We start from the raw sequence: 13,672 nt of genomic DNA, 5'->3' as shown, positions 1-13,672 counted from the left end.
TTAAGGTCAGATAACGTCGAAAGAGGCAATGATTTCAATTATATTAATCGGGATTGTTTCATGAAAATAATATGTTTAAGACCTGACGTGGAAAAACTGAAAACTGATAAGCTTCGGTCACAAGAAAGAAGAGCAAACTGGAATTAAAACTTTTTACTAAAAAAATTTTTATATAATTAAGCTTGATGTGAACCTGCAAAAGCTTTAGAGCTTTGAAGATATATGAAAGCTTGCCATTCGCACTGTTACACTTTTTAATGCTTTTAATGCTGTATTTAACCTATTATTTGCGACTGTCTTAGCAGTTTTCGGAATGTGAATATTTGCAACCGGAAGCTTTCAAACAGAAGCTTTCATTGATAAATGCATTTTTTTTTGAATGGTGGAATGTGCATATTTCTGCATCTACAGGAAGTACTGCAGCTGACAGACAGATAATTTTTTGCAGAGTGCATACAATGTAAATATTGCAAGAGTTTAATAAATTTCGCTGTAAAAACAAAGTCATATATGTACTTCCATGTATATCCAAAGTCGATAAGATAAGCGTGACGGGAAAGGCTAAGGTGGCTACGAAAAATAGAACAAAAAATTTGTTCCAAGCAAACACTTTGAAAAAATATCAAATTATTACTAATACTGTAAATGCCTATGTCAATATATTTATAGATATTAACCACGTAATTGATATTTTTTGCCAACTTACGTCAACTACAGGTGCTGCTATTTCCCAATAAATAACACATAACTAGAACACAACCATAGATAACCGGCGTTATCAGTAGATAAGTGAGTTTTATCGCAAATTTTGTGTTTCGTAAAAACCTAAGTCTATTATGAGCGACAAGTATTTCAATGCCACAGCGCGATAAAGGCGAAAAAGTTGGTGAAATATTTCGAAATTACGCCAGCAACCGCGAGCAGAACACCAATACTCAGTGCCAAATGAAAAAGTCAACGGCGACCACCAAATTAACACACCTTTATTTATTCTAACATTAAGTGCTTAAATACATTACGATAGAAATAAACATATATATGTAGGTATGTATTTGATTGCACATAGTTCGGTTGTATGAATCTAGGTTGTTTGATAATGTTGCATGAAACCCACAGAAATTCACCAGAAGTTATTTATTTCGCATTCACTATCGCCGGACAAGTCTGCTTAGCAAAAGGGGTTTTATGGAATTCGCCTAGCTTCTGCACTTGTCACATGGCATTAACACCGATTTTGGGTCAAATGCATAACGATTGTTTTTATCAATTGGAAATATATTGTATGAAATGAAATACATATGAAGGTTGATCGTTCTCTGATAGTGTCACTTTTTAGGTGCAGTTACGGTGATGGGAGTATAATTGGGTCCAATAAGCTTTATTAACAATTATATTATAATTAAATAGAAAAAATATAATTAAATTGAAATGGAATTTCTAGTCAGAATAATTAAAGTATCCAGAATCGGAAAAGTAAAATAAAGAAGTTTAGATTATGTGATTTAATATGGAACATTTATAAATAGTAAAAAATTTCTAGCGAATGCTTTCAATATTTAAAAACTAATACATTATATTTACATAGAAACATTGTGAAGTGTATGTATGTATGTAACAAAAGCAAAAGTATTACATGGTTAAAATCGTTCAACACAGATGAGTAAGCAGTAAAGCTCAAACAATTGCGTCACACCGTTAAACGCCAACAGTCACGTCGAAATACCGGTATTTTCAGTACAAAAAATAAAATAAATAATAGTAAATATAAGTAACTGTGTAAAGTGTAAAAAATTTATGATTAAATGCTTGCAAATATTTTTCTTGTTTTTCTTAAAGATTTTTTGTTGTCACATGAGCCTGCACTTGTTTCGTGGAATAAATTTTATTAACACGGCAATCAGCAAGAAGTTCTTATTACAATGCTATGGGTAATTCCGAGGATTGGATTGAATTGATTCACTTTGGTTTTAACAAAAAATACTGGTTTTATTTTTTATTCCAAAAAATTTTTGGAATGGAATTAAAAAAGTTGTGTTTACAGATGACTAATCTGAATGGAAAGTTTTTTTTTAAAGAGGCAAAATAAACAAGTTTTAAAATTGTGTTATATTAAAAGAATATTGAAAAATCACATCTTATGCATATACACTCAGGCACAAAAGTACCACACCGAAAAGTGAATTTTTAGTCACACTAATAAAATAAATTATAATAATAATAATAAAAAGTCTTAAATTTTCAATAGGAAATGCTATTGTATTATAAAAAATAATTACTAAATTAATATTAAAATGTATTTTATTATAATTATAATATTGAAGAAATAATAATTTAGTTAAATGTTGGAATATAAATTAGTTATAAATTTAATAGGAGAAAATTATAGCAGAGAAATTTCACAAATATTAAACCAAGGGTATATTTTCCCCACTCTCCCACCTTTTATAGTTTATTATTATTTTCTAAGCGATTCCATTTAACTCTGTTCAATTTGCATGAAAATCAAATATTTCTCATTATCTTCCACAAATAGGAATCAACCATAGGAAAATACAGAAGTCAGCATGATAACTTCTTCTAGACACAAAAGATAGCACGAAAGTAAACAAGTACTGTTATATTATTAAGATAAACATACATGTATCTACGTACTATCAGCTAGTTGAAAAAATAAAAAATACTATTAAAAACGAAACACAAAGAAATTGTTTCGTTTATGGAAAAATCAAAGCGCTTTTCGCCAAATCGTCGCTCACTCACTCGCTTATGCCTCACTACGTACGTACTCACACTCACTTGAGTGAGTAATGATGCGCAAAATTAACACGAAACCTGAAAAATATTTTACGCCTTCTTGATTTCCGTTTTCTTGCACAATCCAAAAGCTGCAGAAAGTATTATTTTTTACAATTTTTTTTACACACAACCAACAAAAGGTACCGCGGAAAAACGAAAACAATACAAGAAAAACATTTCAGACGATTTTCAGTTTGGTTTGGGTGAGGCGCCATGGCGAATTTAACACATGAACCATAAACAAAATGATTTTTTTTCGCAGAATTCACGATCTAGTATCCACATCTATATTTTCACAAACTAATCACTTCTTTTTTATAGCTTATTGTGTGGTAAATGTGTATATTTGGGTTTTCGGAAATCGTAAAAAACAAAAACATCGTTGTTTGCCAATTTAATGACACTATGATTGTGCGGCGACACACTCACTCACTCACGGCGACACACTCACTCAGTGCTCAGCAACAGTTTCTTATATGAATATCAGCTGCTTCTACTCGTAATGGCACTTCCTTTTGATTTTCCTACGCTTTTTTTGTTGTTTTACTTTTCCCACTGAGTCAAAGGCAATACTCCTCCTCTTCAACACTTTTCATTGTCACGCTGAAATCTAATTGCCTAGAGTTTACTTTACTAAATAAAATAAATAAACACTATTAAAGGTATAAAAGTATTTTTTTACACTATAATTACGTATATTTATTCTATTTTTTGCATAAAGTTTTCACGTTAAAATTTCCGTTGTCATGCCGTTGCAGATCATTACGTTTTTATGAAATCAGTCGATATTTTACTTTCATTTTTGAATCCACTGATGCATTAGTTGATAATGAAATTTCATTTCACTTTATTCGTCATATATATTTGTTTACTTAGTTCAATACGAATATGTAAGTTCTCATTTGAGTTTTCATTTTATTTTTTGAGCTTACACATGAATGCTTTTAAGGAGGCAATGAAAGCTCAAGCAACTCAAAATGCTTTTATCTCTTAATGCCTAAGACAGACATATGGTTTCTGTACTATGATGTGTACTACAATAAAAGCTCAAGAAACCATATACCAGGATAGTGACACACATGTAGTATTGTACTATGTTTACATCCATCAGCTGATGCAAATAAATTCAAGCAAAATATAATTATGAATATCGGGCAGGAAAATTGATCCTGACTGAGTTACAACTTCAAGCAATCTTAAAATATTATTGTCCAATATAATTATTACATATTACACATTTTTCACATAATTTTTTCAAATTTTGTTTTTTTGATTTCAATATTATTTTGAATTTAATTTATTTTCTGTATGTCAAAATGTCAGAAAACATATGATTGTGACAGAAGAGCTTAAAGCTTTCGGTGTGCTCAATGCAATCCATTGTAGTACATTTCACAACACCACAAAATTTCAATGGTTTCTAGAACTCTATTGTAGTACTGAACACCATTTGCTTTCAAACAAAATTCGGAAAACCGGTGATACACATATGGTTTCTGAATCATACTACAATATATACTACATGTCTGTCTCAGGTATGAGATAAGTTTTTAAGTTTTCTCTAACATATGAAATTATTTATGAAAGCTCAAAGCTACTTCATTAAAGCGTGAAAGCTTTAGTCAGAAATTAATTTTTGTATTCTTCCAATATAAAGTTTTACTTAATTATTTGTCTTATTACAATAACTTAAAGCTTAAATTCTTATTTTAGAATTATTATATGAAATAATAAAATATATTAAATTTGTCCGTTTCGCCGTTCGAATTTTTTTTTCGATATAGTGAGAATTTAGTTGAAATTGACGTCTGGGAAAACTGATACATATTTGCTTCAATTTAGTATTTCCATTCCCACGAATTAATTCAACATATTTTAAATTTGCATAAGCTCAAAAACTTTTTATGAAGTGAATAATATTCGCGCCATTTTTCATTATTTGCTAAACATTTAATCATTTCACGCCTATGCAATAATAAAATTACCAAAAAAAAAAATCTTAAGACACCCACTGATTGCGTGAACAACTCAAATTGCAGCTGAACATATGTCGTTTTGCACCTATAAAACCGACATAAACATCTCTTGTAAGCAAAAAAAAAAAAAAAACATAGCGTAGATAACTCAGAAAGATATATTTTGCCGTTAGGTGGGCGGCGAAGCGACATTTAACAGAGTAGCACCGTGGTCACTGTTCATTAAAAAACGCATAAGATAAGTATTTAATTTATGCATGCAATTAAGTTAAAATTAAAGTAAACAGAAGACGTGAAACAAGAAAATATCAAAATTTTAAATAACAAAAAAAATAATAATTTAAATACAATTAACATAAGAATTGAAAAATAATAAGTATGATGTCAGTAAGACGTACTACCTTATTTGGATACTAGATCTATTTCGTTTTGTTTTTATTTACATTTTTTAAATTTTAATTTTTTCTTTTTCCTATTTTTATTTTCTTTTGTTTTATAGTTAATTGATTTTTTATATATATATATATATTTTTTTTATCAAAGGTCACTTGGTACGAAAATGGCCTGCTCAAGTTCCGGCACAGCGTTAACAAAATTAGATTAGTAAGCTATTGAAAAGTGATTAATGTGATTCATACGCCTGCAACTTGGCTACCAACTAGCAAAGCAATTAGGCAGTAAAACAGTGAGTCTAGTAATGCATTAAATGCCGAATTTGAAATTCGTGGAAATGAAAATGCACAGAAATTTATTTATGTATGCAGTTTGTGTGGGTATTTGAAGGTGGGCTAGTTGCTAACTTTGTATATATTTGATGTTTTTGTTTTATTCCTGCTGTGCCATTCAAACTATTAATAGAATTAGAGCACGTATGTACACATTGAATTGATAAAATTAAGAGACAAAGAGAATATAATAATGTTAATGAACATATAATTAAGTGGGTTGAGGGATTAGTGAATGGGCAAGCAAACAAATTTAAAATAATAAACAAATTTAAAAAGTAATAAATTAAATAAAAAAATAAAAATAATCTAAATAGAAAATATAAAAATGAATACATAAATTACATAAAAAAAAACAAATAATTAAGAATTAAAAGAAAAATATTAAAGAATAAAAATTTAAAATAATAAAAAAAAAAATAAAATAAATAAAAAATATAAAAATAAACACATAAACTATATAAAAATAAAAAGCACAAACAATTAAAAAAAATATTAACATTTAATTATCAAATGTCAATTTGATTTCAAATGAGCTATTATTTTGCTTACAATATTTACCTAATAAATTTTCAGATTTTCTGCATTAAAAATATATGTGTTCATTAGAAAATATTCGCTATTTATATGCAAACATTTGCTTTAAAAACTCACATATATACTACAGTACCTCTTAAAAATATTTATATAAAACTCTAAACATATATTTTTATTACTTTTTCGTTATTTATTTTCACTGATTTTGCACACTGAAAATTTAAAAATTTTCGTATACAAATTTCGGTTTACACATATTTATTTACGCTTTAATTGTTAATTTTTCTGTTTATTGCATGCACCGACTCAAGCAGCGGTGGTAGGTAATCGCCTTGCGAGCGATATAATTGCTACATTGCCATTGCGGTTTACTTTCAAAAAAATATTGCAATAACCCAGTGAACAGACGATAAAGAAAGGAAAATGGTGCATATGAACAGTGGTGCAGTTAGTGAAAAAAATATATTTTTTTCGTTCAATATGAATAAATTATATTGTATTTTGAATATTGATATTTTGAATTTCAAGTCGATAACATTTTTTGTAGAATAAATGATTTTAGGAGTTAATTTTATAAGAATGGATATTGTTAAATTTATGTGTTTTTTTTTGGTTCCGAATATCCTTATCTTGCTAAAAGCTTTATGAATCGTTTTTTTTATTATATTTAATAGTTCAAAAAACATTTGTATATATTTTTTTCTAAATCTGAGGGCTTATAAATTCAGAAAAAGTAAGAAAATATATATCTTATACTTCGAAAAAAATTTTATTATCGAAATTTTCGAAGTTTTTTTTTTGATAATCCGACAATCGTTATCGCATAGAAATTTTTTGGAATAACCAAAAATCGCTCTGACCGCTAATAATTTCAAGAAATTTAGTTTTCTTCTTTGAAAAAATGTGGTGTTTGACGTTCTTAGCAGACTGACCTATAAATGTGTACATATTTGTATTAAAAAAATTTTATACAAAAATATTTGCTTTAACAAATGCTGATAAAATTGTGCTCTGATATTTTAACAAACTTTTAAATGCACAATTTTTACTAAGATTCGTTTTAATTTTTTTTTTCGTTTTTATTTTTTATGGTATTTAATTTTTTTATATACCCAATTTTTCGGTTACGCCCTTAAAGTTAACGTTCAATGTCAAGTAAATTTACAGTTCGTTATTATTTTTTAATATTTTAGCAATCAAAATTTTTTTATTTTCGTATGCAATTCCGTAAAAATATTATAAAAAATTATAAATAAAATGAGGTCAAGTTTGTAAAAAACCATAGCATGACAGGCATTTCACTTGCTCGCCAGTGCCCTTTTCAACTACTACTGTTTAATTGCATACCTGCTGATTTTATTTCATGTTTGCGGTATATTGCTACTAAGCGTATGTATGTATTGTGAGTGTGTATTATAGCATATGCAGTTGTACTTTTAAGCATTTGCAATGACAGTTGTATAAATATATTAAGTTTTAAAAGTAAGCAAATAAAGTAATAAGGAATTGTAGGGGAACTGCAAATTGTTTAAGCAACTCAAAGAAATCTATATAGATATATATACGAGTATATACATATGAACAACACAAAACTTAATATTCGCAAAGTTCAAAGTCGATTTAAGCGCTCGCATGTGCATATCATACTAGCACATGTGTGAGTATACGATTTCGTAATAGAAGTTTATCGCTTTTAACTTCTACTATTCATATTCATAATTTTATATACACATATGTACTAGCATATACTCATACATGCCTCAGCGTGCGTAGTCACTATAGTTTTCCCAAGTTCATAAGTACCACCTAGTGTTTGTATGTATGTATTACTCAAGCCATATAAGCTAAAGTCCAACAATTACAACACACGCACACACGGCTTGCTCTATTGCCACAATCTTTGTACTATTATTGCATGGCAACTGTGGAAATTTCATGTAACTTCAAACAAAATATATATTTTAACATTAATTATATGCAACTAAACTCACCCTTCTCACCCGGTAATTGGTAGCTTTTTTTTTTATAGATGAGCGCGTTTTTGTTTTACTTTTTTTTACAGCTTAAACTGCTTAGAAAATATATTTTTTATTTTTTTTTTTGCTTTGTTTTTGTGTGTCACAATGACGAGGTTTCCTTCTACTTTCTTTACTTGTTTAATTAGAAACTATTACACGGTGTTTGTTGTTGTTTTTGTCAAACACTTAGCATTGACTCGCACAATTCTATTTATATTTCTCAGTAGTTTTAAGCAAATATTATTGCCTTAATTGAGGTTTTATTAATCCGCACTCGTTGTTAGCAGGTCCACATGCATATGTAGGTATGATCGAGTACGTTATATATGTATGTATGTATGTATACTGTAAGTTGAGGTGATATATGCAAAATTTAATTAGAATAATTTACAATAAGTGTATGCATGTACATATGTATGTATGTTGGGAGTGATAAAAAGGTCACACGTGTCAGGGTTGCTGTTTGTTCATTCATGTAGTTTAGTTTAATTCGCGCAAATGTTTGCAATTTATTATTTTTTTTTGCTTATTTCAAATGAATTTGTTCGAAAAATTTATCAAAGCTGTTAAAGTGTGATCATTCATTACAAATAATTTGCATACAATTAATTTTTAATTTACGACACAAATTAGCAAAAAAAAATATTTAATATAAATAATTTGTATGTGGGTATTGTAAGTGACTTTTAATCTGACTCATGTGATCTTCGCTGCTCTGGGGGGTTTTCTGATGCATGCAAATTATTTATTTGCTATAAGCGGAGGTTTCTTTGGCTGTAATGCCGTCTGTCAATGAGTTGATAAATCATCACAGTTATTTTAGTATTTCGTAATATCTACATATATGTTGGAAGTTTGAGTTATCAAAAATTAAAAAAAGTATAAGAGATACCCTTGCCAATGATGTTGGATATATTACGTATTTTAAAGATTTTTAATGAATTAAAAATTTATTTAATTTTTTTGTTTTCGAATGAAGTATGTACATAAAAAATAAAAACGAATATTGAAACAAACTAAAAATTACATATTTATATTTAAAATGTTCATCGTCTAGAATTTATGTAAAAATAAAAAATTTAAAATTGTTGCATTTAATTGCAAAAAAAAAACAAAAAAATGTTTCAGTTATGTTGATGTTCAGATTTAAAATTACAATTGCATAAAATAAAACAGCTATTTAAAATTATAATTTTTTTTTTAATATTTTTAATTTAATTTTAGTGATTTTCGAATTTTTTTTTGCAATAATTATTTTGTTTGTTATTTCTTCTTCTCATTATTTATTTGTATTTTATTAAAAATTAATCTTTTCATTACAGTTTTATATGTTTATGTATAAATTTTTTTATTTTATATATTGATTTTTTTTACTTCTTGGACATTACAAGTTATTTTTTTTTACTAACGAAATTTTATATATAGTATTATTATTTTTTTCGAAATAAGGTTTTTTTGAAATATTATATTTTTTATTTTATTTCATTTAAATGTAAATATGTATTTTTTTTTTAATTAAGCGTATTTATTACATAAAAATTTTTTTATATAATTTTTTTTATTTTATTCCATTATTTAAATTTTTTTGTTCCAAAAAATAATTGAAATTTTTTATTTTTTTATTAACTTTTGTTTTTTTTGTGGTCTGTATTCTCCAAACATTAATTTATTATCAATTATTAAGCACTTAAAAAACAAAAAAAAAAATATTATTATTTTTTTAAAATCCTGAAATTTTCTTCAAATTCAAGTTCGTGAACATCACGCATGCTAAAAGCCATTAATAACAAAAAAACAGGTAAGTCCAGAGCATACGAACAACCAGTAGTGATTTATTGACTGATGCAAATTTTAATGAAGTAATTTTCGTATATTATTTTGTATAATTTTTTCGAACAAATTCATGATTTTTTGGAGTATTTTTTCATACAAATAAATTAAAAAAAAAAAATTCACACTGATTTATTAGTTTGTAAACACTTTTCAATTGTAGTCTCTTCACATGCGGAACTGTTGGTTTTGTTTTGCGATTTTTGAACTTTCAATTTATTGTGCAATTTATATATTCAACATTGTTTTCAAACCCTTTCACTTTTAATTCAACAAAGCTGTTGCAAATTTTCAACAAATTTCAGCAATCATAAAAAGATCTGAAACACAGATTTGCATATCTTTGTTGTTATCTTGTTTCAATGTCACACATGCTAAATTTATGCACCAAAAAACAGTACATCGAACACACGCCTCGAAACACGAAAAACAGGCAGTTAAAAGTTGAAAATTTAGAATGTAAAAAAAAAAAACAACGAAGATGAACACGAAATTCTTGCAGACAGTTTCGGCGACTGCAGCCAAAAACCAAATGTCAACGAAAGTCCTTCAACGCGTACAAAAATATTGGGCGCAGCACAATGCTTTTGGCGGTGATTATTTTAATTTTATTTTACATTTGTTGTTGTTGGCGTGTTTTTATTATTATTTTGTTTTTGGTGGGATTTTTGTGGTTTTTTTGTTGCACATCTGAGTTTTTGTAACATTTTAATGTATCTGCTTGTGTGCTTATTCTGCATTTAGTTAGTGTGGCTGTAGAAGATTTTATGCGCCTATTAGACGGTTGATTTCCACGCACAAAACACTTCACAGCGGCGACGCGGCGCGTTTCAAAAGCGACAAACGACTGACTGCGCCAGCCATATGTCGCCGATATCAATGGGTGTTGCTGCCACTTGGTGGCTGATGCGGTGACAACAATAACAACAGCACACAAAACAACAACAACATTGGCACACCGAAAACGAACGCAAAACAATAAAAGCCAAAATGTAAGGACAAACCGCCGAGATGAGTTAATTTTTTGTTGTCTCAATAAATTTTTTACATATTTTTGTATTTTGTTTTTGAATTGAAAACACAGCCAAAACAACAACGAATGTCAAAATGTTTGCGCGACTGTCGCAAATATCAAGCGCCCGCAACAACAATGCGAAAAAGTTGCGAAGCAAAAAACCGAATGATCAGTAGCAAACAGCAGCACAAATACAAAATACAAAAACAAAGCAAAAAAATGGTTATAAAAATAATTTATTGTATCTTTTTTTCTTCAAATCTGACGACAAACAAAATTTTTTTTTTATTTTTTTATTTTTTTTTTTGCAAAAACAACACATTTTATTTCCACTCAATTTTCACTGAAATTACTCTTGTTGCGGGCGAGTGTCGCTGATTTTTGCTGTCATTGTTCTTGTTGTTGCAGTGTATTGTATTGTATGCTGCCATTTACCGTTGCGCTGCGAAAGAACCAATTTCGAGGTGAAATTTGCAAAAAAAAAAAAAATAAAAAGAAATTGCGACAAAAAAATCAATTTCAAAAGCAGGCGAACTAAAAATGCGAGCGCAACAAGTAAGGTAAGCAGCACAGTGGGCGAAAACTATGGCTATACAGTCACAATTTCTTTTTTGAAAAATTATTTTTTTTTTTTTTCAATTAAATTTTATTTTAATTAAAAAAAATTATAACACTTTATCGTACTTTATTCGTTTTTGTTGTTTTTTTTTTAATTTAAATTTTTTTTCGAAAAGTTATAAAGAAAATTTTAACACTTCAACGTACCGTTTTTCGATAACACACAATTTTCGTACTCTTTATTGTTGTTTTTGTTTTTTAGTTTTATTAGCAATAAATAATGCAAATTATTTTTGCAAATTTGTTTAATTCATAAAATTGCAAACTTCGTAATGTTGAAAAACGCGTGACACCACCAACAACGACCGACCGACAAGCGGGAATAGCAAACTTACTAGATCGCACAGCACACACACAATAATCGAACGATCGAAACGCTAAGCAAAGTAAACCACCTAAAAAAGCAAGCAATTCACGCCGCACCAACCGCTCAACACGAAAGCTCTTCGACAAGTAAGCGCTCGAACGCAAAAGCAACCAGCAGCGCCGCCACTCAGCCGACAAACAAGCAGACAGCCAGCGAGCTAGCAAGCCAACAACAATAGCAACAAGCGCCAAACGCTAAGCTAAGCCCACAGGCAGGCAACGGTGGCGGTGGTTGTTGGTGTGTGTATAGGTACTCAACGCTTGGAAACACACAACCAAAATTATTTAGTGTAAAAAATAAAAATAATAATAACAATAAAAGAAATACATACACACACGTAGTAAAAAAGACAAATTAGCCGCACTCGCAGTCGCAGCTGGAACACGCGGACTCAACGGCAGCAGACGCACATACAAGCAGAAATGGCAATAAAGCACGGGCGTACGAAGAATGGAGCACGGTGAGTAGACTGCACGCAGCACATATATATACACACACACACACATACGCGATCCTCCTCGCTGCTGCCGCCACCACCCCTTTCATCAGCATTATGGCTGCAAACACGCTAATGAGGTAGCCACAGCTACATTTGTGTGCGCTCGCGGTGCCTTCGCGTGTGTGTGTTTGTATGTGGTGAAGCCCGCGAGCACACGGCAGATGCACATACATACAAAGCGGTGGCTGAGCGGCAGCGCCAACGGCTATGAATGGACAACAGCAGTGAGCAAAACCGGTGAGGTGGTCGCAAAAAATCTGTTGCGTGACGTCGAGCTCAAATGCCACCAATACGTAGGCAACTTAAGCGCAACTGAAACGCAGAGACGCACCGTTCGAGACCCGTGTGAGTGGAGAGCAGTGCAAATACTCGGAGCAGCACCAACAGAGCACATGTAATCGAAAAGTGGTGCCGTGGTTCAGTAGGTATAAAGACTGATAAGCAGGTCGGTAGGAAAAAAAGTGTCGATTGAGATTACTATTTGAATATTTTGAACTATTCTATATTTTGAACTATTCTATGTTTTGAACTATTATATAGGTTATAGTCGATAAAACGATTACTTAGGAACCCGGCGAATTCTTATTCAGGAAGTACGTAATATAAAGCCAAGGAAATATTCTGTGTTTGGTGGGGGGAGGTGTGCTATTATGAGCTTCTAAAATCGGGTGAAACTATTAATGGTGAACGCTACCGACAATAATTCAGCTAGGAGGATCGTGCGATTGCCGAAAAACACCTGGAATTTGCGACTAGACACGAGACAACAACTTTCTATCATGACAGCGCTCGGACTCATGTTGCAAGACTGTTAAAAACTATTTAGGAAACAGCGGCTGGGATATTTTCCCTGCTACTATTTGTTCCGTCCTCACAGGAATACGTTTCACAATAGAGCACGGTTTCAATAATTAAAAATTGCAGAAAATATTTAATACCCTAAACAGATTTGTGATAACTCCGATGTACTTTGTCGAGACTTTATATGAAAACTCAGGAGTTTTTCGAGTTTCACAAAGAACTGTCTCAAATTAACCAAGTGCTAGCCCGCTGCATTCGGATCAGCCACAGAATAGCATGTTCATCCTTCATATTGATAAGCTTTTTGACTTACCAAAATCTAAAATTTAGGAGTCCTTCGAAATAAGATCTCAAAACATTCTTTATACTCCTTGCATTGGAAACAAATGAGGTGGTTTATTAAGGTAGGGTGTTGTTATGATAGGTTAGATTTTTATTCAAATACAGTGGTAATATGATCTCAGCTATCTGATAATTAAACATGCTTAAT

General features: G+C 30.1%; 1 protein-coding gene across 6 annotated transcripts in view; it reads right to left on the bottom strand.

Annotated features, from left to right (window-relative positions):
- Positions 1-12,016, bottom strand: part of Shoc2_2 (Leucine-rich repeat protein SHOC-2) — a 62,455-nt gene extending 50,439 nt beyond the window's left edge. For 2 of the 6 annotated variants that reach the window (XM_011179645.3, XM_011179651.3), the window contains exons 1-2: positions 11,851-12,002; positions 8,026-8,397 (exon numbers count right to left, since the gene is read on the bottom strand). The gene's annotated coding sequence lies outside the window, so the exon portion shown is untranslated. Of the gene's footprint in view, positions 1-8,025; positions 8,398-10,499; positions 11,246-11,662; positions 11,801-11,850 lie in introns of those variants that run through there. The other 4 variants (XM_054233447.1, XM_011179647.3, XM_054233446.1 and 1 more) reach the window with 4 other exon arrangements.
- Between the last annotated feature and the right edge of the window lie 1,656 nt (positions 12,017-13,672).

The sequence above is a fragment of the Zeugodacus cucurbitae genome, chromosome 6 (assembly GCF_028554725.1).
Source record: "Zeugodacus cucurbitae isolate PBARC_wt_2022May chromosome 6, idZeuCucr1.2, whole genome shotgun sequence".
Taxonomy (NCBI): domain Eukaryota; kingdom Metazoa; phylum Arthropoda; class Insecta; order Diptera; family Tephritidae; genus Zeugodacus; species Zeugodacus cucurbitae.
The sequence above is the reverse complement of the archived record's forward strand: the minus strand, read 5'-3'. Positions and strand labels throughout refer to the sequence as shown.